The following is a 9,764-nucleotide window of genomic DNA, read 5'->3' as shown; positions in this document are numbered from 1 at the left end:
TCTAAATAATTAATATACTTATACGAACTTATTGTAAAGTAATTCAAAATGTAAGATAAGAAAATTATATGAATAAAAAATAGCATATTTAATATAAAAATATGGTCAAATATGTGTATGGTCATCTCACAAGAAATAATAGTAGGTTGTATGGATGCCTTACAATTACAATTAACCAGCAACAAGCTATGAGAGTCTCATAGCTTGTTGCTAGTTAATTGAGGTATTATTTCTATTATATTTCAAACCTAAAACCTCACATGGAGCTCTTTGCTTGAATTTCTTAGATTTTACAAATTTCAATAAATTTTAGTTAACATTCAAATTATACAGTCTATTCAAATAAAATTAAAAGGCGCTAATTACATACGGATCACCTGAAACATTAATATTTTCAAATTAATCACCCAGGTGATTTTCTTAACTACCAAATCAATGTATTTATGTGTGTCAGAATTAAATTATTAAGAATTTGATAAAAATGATCAATGTGGGTTAGGTTTTTACCATGAATTTTAATATTTGAGTAAGAATTTGAAAAATGGATGAAAGATGATGGTTGATTTGGAAATAGGAAGTTCGGGTAATTTGTATGTAATTGCCCCAATGAAAAAGATGTACTTGATAACTCTAAATTGGGCCAACACTTAACAATGTCTCCATTTGCATAATAATATTCCAAAATATGAATATTTATTTTGACTATTTCTGAAAATGATCTCTTTAACCTTCCAATGTCTTGAAAGGCATAACATCTAGCACATATGATGGTTGAATTTAACATGTGAGAGACCTCAAAAATACTTATATTACAAGCCAAAGTGATTCTAATGCCTTAAAAGCGCACCCATCACAAAATTCATGTACATTTTAAGTAGTTGTATCATTGTCATCAATGACACGATAGTATAACTTAGCATCATGATAGAGTATAAAACAAAAGAATGGTCTATATTTTTATTTTGAAACTTAACTTGCAAGTATAAATTGAATATTGTTCTATTTCTATAAAATGGAATGCCTCAAAATGCAAAGATATATGAGAAGATCCTTTGTTGCACCCCACATCACATTGAATTATGAGGCACTCCAAGATTTAATGATAACTAAAGCTTCTTTATAAACTTTAAAAATCTAAACATCCCTAGAATGCAAGTATCAATCATTACTCAATACACCTAAAGATGTAAAATTTCTTCACATGGTATGTACATGGTTAATGCCTAATTCCAACCAAAGTCCCAATCTCACTATCATATGTATTTTATAGTATAATGCTAATAGCAATGATTGTATACAAAATTTCTTAATATGCACACAAGATTTCATAATGTACAGTAAATAAAATTCCATTATAACATAAATGAAAGGAGCATGCTTATTTAAAAATCTATCAATCATTGTAGATAAAATTTCCAGTCATATAAACAGATTCACCATAATATTTATTAAATAAAGTAACATCATATCATGCATTTTGGCTTGTTCTAGTGATGGATGTTTTCAATCTACTTCTCCGTTCACTTAAATGCCTAATTATCTTTTTTTATGTCATTTGACTTATTTTGATATAAATAAGCTATGCTCTTACTAACAAAATTCTTCTTATAGATAAATATTTTTTCTATTAGTTTCTTTCTAACAAATGGCCCCGTACCTGCTTATCTTTGCTAACACCCCTAAAACTTAAAGATTGCATATTTTTATATCAGAGAGAAATTGTGCACTTTGTTTTAATGAATTTTATTAGATAGGCTTATTATGTGAATGTTTTCCCTAAAATTATATCCACAAAAAATATTTATATTACCCAAAGTTAGGTTTTTCCCCCTATCCATCATTGTCTTATCTTCTTTACTAAATGTTGCTATTATTTTCTAACACTTTATGAGCAATGTAACAAGTATATGCTAAATCAAACGATCAAACATCTCACTTTTCCAAAATGCAACATAATCTTAATAACAAACCTCAAGATTGTAAATTTCATGAACTTCATAACCGGGAATAAGTTTTAACATTGGTTTGTTATAAAATGAGTGTTAAATATAATAAAAAGTATCCACCTCAATTGTTTACAATACCCCATAAAATAAATATAAGAAGGATAAAAATAACAAATAATCGCAAAGACTCCAAGATTTAATAGCTTTGCTACAATCAAGTTTACACCAATCGAATATGATAGGGAGTATAGCATACAATTTAAAAATTAATTCATACCAAACCTTAACAAAATCTCGATTACAAGCATACTCAATATAAAAAAGAATATTGAAAACTTAATGATACATATTATCTTCAATAAACTCCATTAAGAAGGGATTAACCCTGAAAAAAATCATGATGAAAGAGTGAGACTTTTATGTCCTAGTTTTACACAAATATCTCACACACGAACAAGTAAAATAAGAGAACACAAAAGACACGAGTTTTTTTTGTGGAAATCTTGGGGAAAAAAATTGCAGGGCTTGGCTCAAATGAATCTATTCACTATATAATGGCAAGTACTAGGATATATTCTTCTCTTTTACTGAAGACTATGAAATTAGAAAATAATATGGGCAAACTTAATCTTTTATGCTTGCAGTAGAGTTAGAGATGATGAAAAATGAAGAAGTAGATTTGATGATAGTGATCAAATAATCAAGTTAGATAATGACGATCAGACACTGTTAGCTAGCTAGAGGCGGTTCCTGGTGGTTGTTAGTAATTGGTGTTGGGCAAAATTTTAAAAATTTTCAAATATCATTTTTTTGTTATTTTTCTCACTTTTTTTATTTTTGAAATATTTGCAAGTTTGTCCATCGTCGTATACTTCTATTTTTTTAATAAGTTTCTTTTTTGAATCATATGAATGATTAGGAGAAGAGAGGAACCAAAAAAATATGACAAATGACAAAGGTGGACAAACAAGAGAAAGAACGTGGAGAACTTTCAAGCAGAAAACAACGCGAAGATAAGTCAAACATTTACGTCTAAATAGAATTGGATCAAAATTTCTTGTCCTAAATATCCACAAAAGAATGTCTATGAAAGCTACCCATAACTAGAGATTTATGTGTGCTTGCCTATTCTGGGGTCAACAGTACTCCCAAGTAGACGTATTCCACTAGATTAATTACTTCTTGGGAGTTTTCCAAGAATACTCTTGAGCCAAGAAGTTCTAGCATAGGGCTATCACAATGGATGGTTTATTTCATAGAAAACATCCCAAATTTTTCATAGAAAACATCCCAAAGTTTTCCGAGCTCTCATTAAGCCATAGAGCTGAGAATAAGTCCCTCACGGTTCTAAATGGTTAACGACTCATAGACAATCGGGGCCTTTGAAATAGTCAAGTTATCTAGTAGAAAACATTTCACCACTTCAAAGACAGACTGAACCATAAGGACAGAGGGTGAATCATTGTATCTCAAATGGGCAGTGGCCTATCGGCTAAATGAGGCTCGCCAATTGAGACCAAAAAAAAGTTAAGGGAGAGATAGGGCTCAACGGAGGTAGTCAAAGGAAGGGAGGTGTATTCTCTAAACAAGTAAAAGTAAACTAATCAGGGTACCACTGACCCGTCATCCCAAGCTAGTGAAACTCTAAGTCTAACCGATCGTGAAGGTGGCAGACCCAACACATCCAAAGATCCCCGGTCAGCAATCTGTGTATTGCGTTGTTTATGGGGACGTTAGTAGCCATAAGGTTAAAGGACTTAAACTTTATCCTACGACTATCACGTGAAGCTCCAAGTGGTGGGACTTATACCTGCATAAGTGGTGAAGATATCACTGGAAAATATGAGAAAAGGAGGTTTAGCTAAAAATCTAGAAACACTCCCAACAAAGGACTTACACCGCATTTTGGTCGGGGAGCGTTCTAACAACCTTGCATTATAGTATACCTCCTATGTAAGAAAAAAATATATCAGGCATGTCGGTATGGAGGAGTGTGAGGACTCCTCCTCAGGTATATGCAAATGATTCAATTGCCTAGAGCGGTCCTTAGATATTGTGGAGGCTCTATTAAGTATGATGAGGTGTATAGCCATGCATGTGGAATAATTTTAAATCCATCCTTAGGGCCATGCAAGAAAGGACTAATTTTAAAGTCCCGATAATTTTAATCCTAAAATTTTGATTATCTCAATCTCTTATTAGTATAATTTTACGTGGAAATTTTATAACTTTAAAGTCCTTAGAAAGAGCCTTGATTATAATTTTTGTGACATTCCTAGACAAGCCACACATGAAAAAGGGTGTAATTGTAATTTTAAACACCCCAAGCACCCAAGCATGCCATAGAAAAGTAAAAGCATGCCAAATAAAATATGGAAAAGGCAAGTGTCGTTGGGTCAACGACATATCCCAGGAATAGCAGTAAAAAGCAGTCAGGTGATGCATAAACATACCTAGTCATAATTATAGACAAGAATATAAATCTGGACTTAAGATACGGGACACGAGCATGTTGCTCCTAGTCCCTCATCACGTGGCTAGATGTGTCGTACGCCTCAGAGCCCTGCAGTACCTTAGTTATGATAAAAACTTGATCCTAGGACACTATAAAATATATATGAAAGAGAAAATAAAGGACTCAATCTGCAGAAAATATTAGCACGGCTTAACATGCAATGCATATGAGCTATGTCTGAGGGGAGGAGCCAAACGACACCTGCAAGAAAGGGTTATTATATAATCATTACATGCTCCTCCTTATTACATGTGTGTATGTGTATTTTAGGCATGACTCTTTGCAAGGAAAACTGAGCTAATATACTATTACACATACATAAACACGGTGAACATGCAAGCACACCAAAAATATAAGCAGCAAAAAACACCTGACAAGGAAAACCAAGCCAACACAGAATAATAGTTTGGTGCCAGAAATACTACTTAGAAACCTAGCCCTAGCCTAGTACACAAATTAAAGGAGAGTGTCTTAACCAGCATCTAAGTGCTCAAGGTAAAGTCTCTAGGTATGTATGACTTTGAAAGGGTCGCCACACCGGCCCCGTCCTAAAGATCCAAGGGATCTAAAGGGTGTCACTCAAGATGAATTTTTAAAACATTTGGCCTTACATTCATCCTAACTTGTTATTTGCATAAATTTAAAATTATGGCAAAAAACAAAAGCAGAAATATATGTATATATTTTTTAGTTTAAAATATGTTCATTAAATATAGACTTATAACATGTAAGGTGACATGAGTTAGATCCCTTGGATTTTTAGCACAGTCATGTTTATTTCGATCCAATGCAATAACTCGCATTGCTCATCGAGATATATCCAGCAAGAAATGCTCGTTAAAGCATCATGACCAACATTGGGTCACCCTCTTATCGAGTCAACTTATTATCAAGTACGCATGTAAAATGCAAATGCAAGCAGATATACACTAAAGTGGTGATGAGTGTACCGTGAAGGCATTAACTCATAGGTGTGAGCATAGCGTAAAGGAATTGCTCTAGGATGTGAGTGTACGATAAAGGAAATGGCTCAAGGGAGTAAGCAAGCGTACTGTGGAGGTATTATCTTAAGTAAGTGTACTGTGAATGCATTGACTCAAAGGTGTGAGTATACTGTGAAGGTATTAACTCAAAGATGTGAGAATATCATAAGGTATTAGCTCAAGGGTGTGTTGATTCCCACTAGAGGATATCACACTCAAGTGAATTAAGTGTGTGAACAAACACTCAAATGCAACTCAATTATGCAACAAATGACTTTGCAAAGTGTCATGCAAACAATGTCGATGTGCATACCAAACATGCACTATGCGGTTGGTTGAACCCAAGTGAATAGTGAGCCCATGTGCAAGGACAATCGTACGGGGAGGTCGGTTTAGCCAATGTACAAGGCTGACTATCCCGAGGTGGTCGGTCAAACCCCAAGTGCAAGGCTAGCCGTGTTAGTGTAGCCAGTCAAGTCAATGTGCAAGGCTGGTTGTATCGGGGAGGCTGATTGAGCCAATGTGCAAGGCTGACTATGTCGAGGCGGCTAGTCAAAGCAATGTACTATGTCTAAAGGGAAAGGGCGGTTGGTTGATACTAAATGGTACATCGACCAGGTTGTGACAACCGATCGAACAACAACATGTGCAATATGCATCACACAAAACATGCATCATAATAGAGCATACAGTGCAATGCAATGAACGTGCATGATATCAATCCATACTCATTCTAGCATACTCTCATGGGAGCCTAATTTTGGAAGTATGGATGTGTTACATAGGCAACTCCGACTTTGGCGAACAGTGTGGGGAGTTTTGCCTTCTTGATTTAGAAGGGAACTCTCCATGAATCGTAGAATGGACTGACCAAAAAGCTTTTCCCATCCTGAAACTTGCCACAATATTATAAAATGGACTAGCTACAAAGCTTGTTTTCCATTCTACAAATATCATGTATTCCAACCCCTCGAAGGAAGGTTGGAAACACCAAATCTAGGGGAAATTCGGATTCCAACCATGTGTGTTTAGATTTAAGGGTTTTGCAAGGGAAATCGCTTAGATTCGTTAGATATTTATCCACAAAAGCTTTCTTAACCTAAGGGCTTTCTCTAAAAAAACAAACATAATCCTAGTATTATCTAGCACTGACCTAGGGCTGGCTAGAAAAGAAAGTGCAAGAGTTTCACGAGATCTCTCCAACGCAGTGATTGCAGGCGCTTTCTATTTGCTCCTGAAAAGTCCACTCCAACGTCACTTTGAGGGGAGGAAACTCCCTCATTCCTCATTATAAAAGAGTTGATGAGGCTTCAAACTCTAAACTCCTTCCCTAATGTAAGGAGGATGCTCTCCTTGTGGTAGGAAATATGGTTGAGGTCACCAAAAGCCTTCTCCCAAGTCAAGATGAAACTCTCCTTATGGAAGGAGAAGGTGGCTCCTTCCTCCTTCTCTAAAACAAGAGAAAAATCTCCTCTTTCTTTGAACGTAGCTCCAAGAAAAACACATCCTCGCCTCCTCTTTTAGATATGATGTTGAGGATAGGGTGGGGTTTGATGGAGAAAATGCAGTGAGATAAAAAGAAAGGAAAAAAAAAAGATGTAAGTTTCCTCTGTGGCTCTCCAAGCTCTCCTCAGCTCAAGCAAGGACCCCTAGCTAAATGAAATCCTCTCCCTTAAATGAAATTTGGCCTCCTCCCTTACTACACATGGATCAAGGTAAATGGGAGGAAAAATTCCCTCCCAAACACCAAGTTATGGCCATTATCCACATATCATGGTGTGAGTGGCCATTTGGGAGGTGGATGCCACATGGAGCATCCTTATTTGACCCCTTAAAACCAACATGGCCAATGGGAGAGTCAACAATTACGACTAAGATAGCTAGCTAAAACCAAGTTGGGAGTCAAAGAGTCAACAATTACGGTAAGATAGTTGTTGGCTTGATGTGACCATGCCTAAATTGGGTGTGGTGATCCCGAATTTTTATATGTAAGGATTTATGAGTTGACACCACTACAGCGCAAAAAACTTGATCCTTATATGAAAAGTAAATTGTATAAAATATATAATTATAAGCAATTAATAATGAGATTTTACGCAAGTATATGTATTGTTATCAAATAATAATGGACTTTCTATTTAAGCCCCAAATATCGATCTCACGGGGAAGGTGAAATTTAGTAATGATAAATTTTAATAGGAAATTTATAGAAAATCAAACGTAATTTTGAATGTTGAGATATTAACCAAACTAAATTACTTAACTATTAGAAAAAATTAAAATGCAACTTTTAAATATTAAATACTAATTTAAGAACTATGTTTAGGTAATGAAGATTTCTTATGTGAAAAAGCAGCCTTCCCACTATAATGAAATTTTGGTGAAATGAGATGAGATAAATGTTTTTAATATGGATTATACCAAATAGGAGCAGATTTAATTCTCTACCCTAATACAGTGCATAAAAAATTATTGGCAAATCTTAGGTTTAGTCCTTAAATCTGTGGCTAGGCTAGGAGGATACTTGCTCCCACTCCAGAGCTCCCACTTCCCTTCACCTGAAGGTTGACTCTCGCTTTAAATTTTAAACACTAAGACCAAATTCTGGATTTTAGTCTGTCACCCTAAATATTCTCCAATTTTACACCCAACAAAGAATATTTCCTTATTTATTTGCACTTAATTTCATGAAATCAAATGTGATCCTCATTCTGTTGTAGAACTCATACTTCATTTCCTGGATCATATGTTTCACAACATACTTTAACAAATCAATTGACCAGACTGAAAAGTAAATTAAGTTCGGAGTTGAAAAATCATCACAAACCATATCTCAGAGTAGGGGGAAAGATAGAGAGAACTACTCAGACTTCATGAGAAAGATATGATAAAACACAAATTTCATATATAAAATAAAGTTCATACAACACTAAATAAACAAACAAACTTATCTGGAACTCTTGCTCAAAGCAAATCCTTTGTAGCCTTTTCTTAAAAATGCAGGAATAAGAACTCTCTCACTTGTCTCCTTCTCTTACACTCTTACAGAAAGTTTCACACTAAATCTCACCATAAAAACTCTAAACTATGAAAGAAAAATCACTAATTGACTCTAATATGGTAGTGGAATGGAATGATGTGGAGCGAAAAATGAACGTAGAGGAGTGAAAAATGTAGAGAAGCCCATTTTTTGATGAAATTCGTCCCCAAATAGAGCCTCTCCAAGAGGTGCCTCCAAAAACTCTTTAAAAAATCGTCCAAATACATTGAACCTTCTAGAAATGGGGTCTGCACCACCTTTGACACTGTCGGCGCTGAGTAAAAATCTCCAGTGTTAAATTGTTTTGAGCCATTGGCGCTAACCTCAGCGCTGTCGGCGCTGAGCATTTCTTCAAAAACTTAATTTTGAGTCTAAATTTCATTCGTTTTGCTTTAAGCCATAAAAATCAACAACCTGCAAGAAAATATCAAAATACCTTCCATTAAAGTGCAATATCACCAAAAATGAGTATAAAATATGGGTCTAAAAATGCATATATTTTTGATGTATCACGTGGTCACGCTATGCCAAATGGGCGTAAGCCCTCATTTTCTATAAGTCGGCGTGACCAAGCTTGAAACTGGCATGGTCATGCCAATGTCCTAGTGTGGCTATGTCACATTAGTGGTGTAATTACGCTGTGATATTTGTCTTGAGCATGGAAATGGGTCATTTTGGAGTGACCACGCCATAACTGGGCATGGTCATGCTAGTTCAAAATTAGGGTTAGGTACTTGAAGCGCGATGGAGGTTCCAAACGAGTTTCCTTGCCCTCATAAGGTTCTGAATAGATGATAAATGATCTCTAGCCATCAAGGAAGGCCCATGAACATGTTGTAATATTAGAGTAACCCCTTGAAATAGTAGTTATGTCCGGGCGAGCCTTGTGACTCGAATTGGCCATAAACTAGTTTGATTGATGAAGTAAGGTCTCACGCAATGAGATGAGTGATATGCATGTTCTGAGCCAAAGCCAACCCCATCCCACGATGAATTTACCCAGGTAGGGCAAAAATCAGTACTAATCTCAATTCCTTGCTCATGGCACGTACAAGGAGATACATATGGATACGTTGTGTTTCAGGATGGTATGAATGGACACCAAGTCATCCTAAGTCATTCAAGTAGATATCCTACATATGTCACATCAAAAATTGATGCCAACAAATATTCAAACTTTCTTACAACTATCCCCACATGCATTGAGTGCTAGTAAAAAATTTAGAATTCTTCAAATATTTAAGTTTCTCACTCAAAGCCCCTACCTCCGCCCTAGCCTA

Source organism: Phalaenopsis equestris, unplaced genomic scaffold (assembly GCF_001263595.1).
Source record: "Phalaenopsis equestris unplaced genomic scaffold, ASM126359v1 Scaffold000730, whole genome shotgun sequence".
Lineage (NCBI taxonomy): Eukaryota > Viridiplantae > Streptophyta > Magnoliopsida > Asparagales > Orchidaceae > Phalaenopsis > Phalaenopsis equestris.
This window is presented reverse-complemented; position numbering follows the sequence as displayed.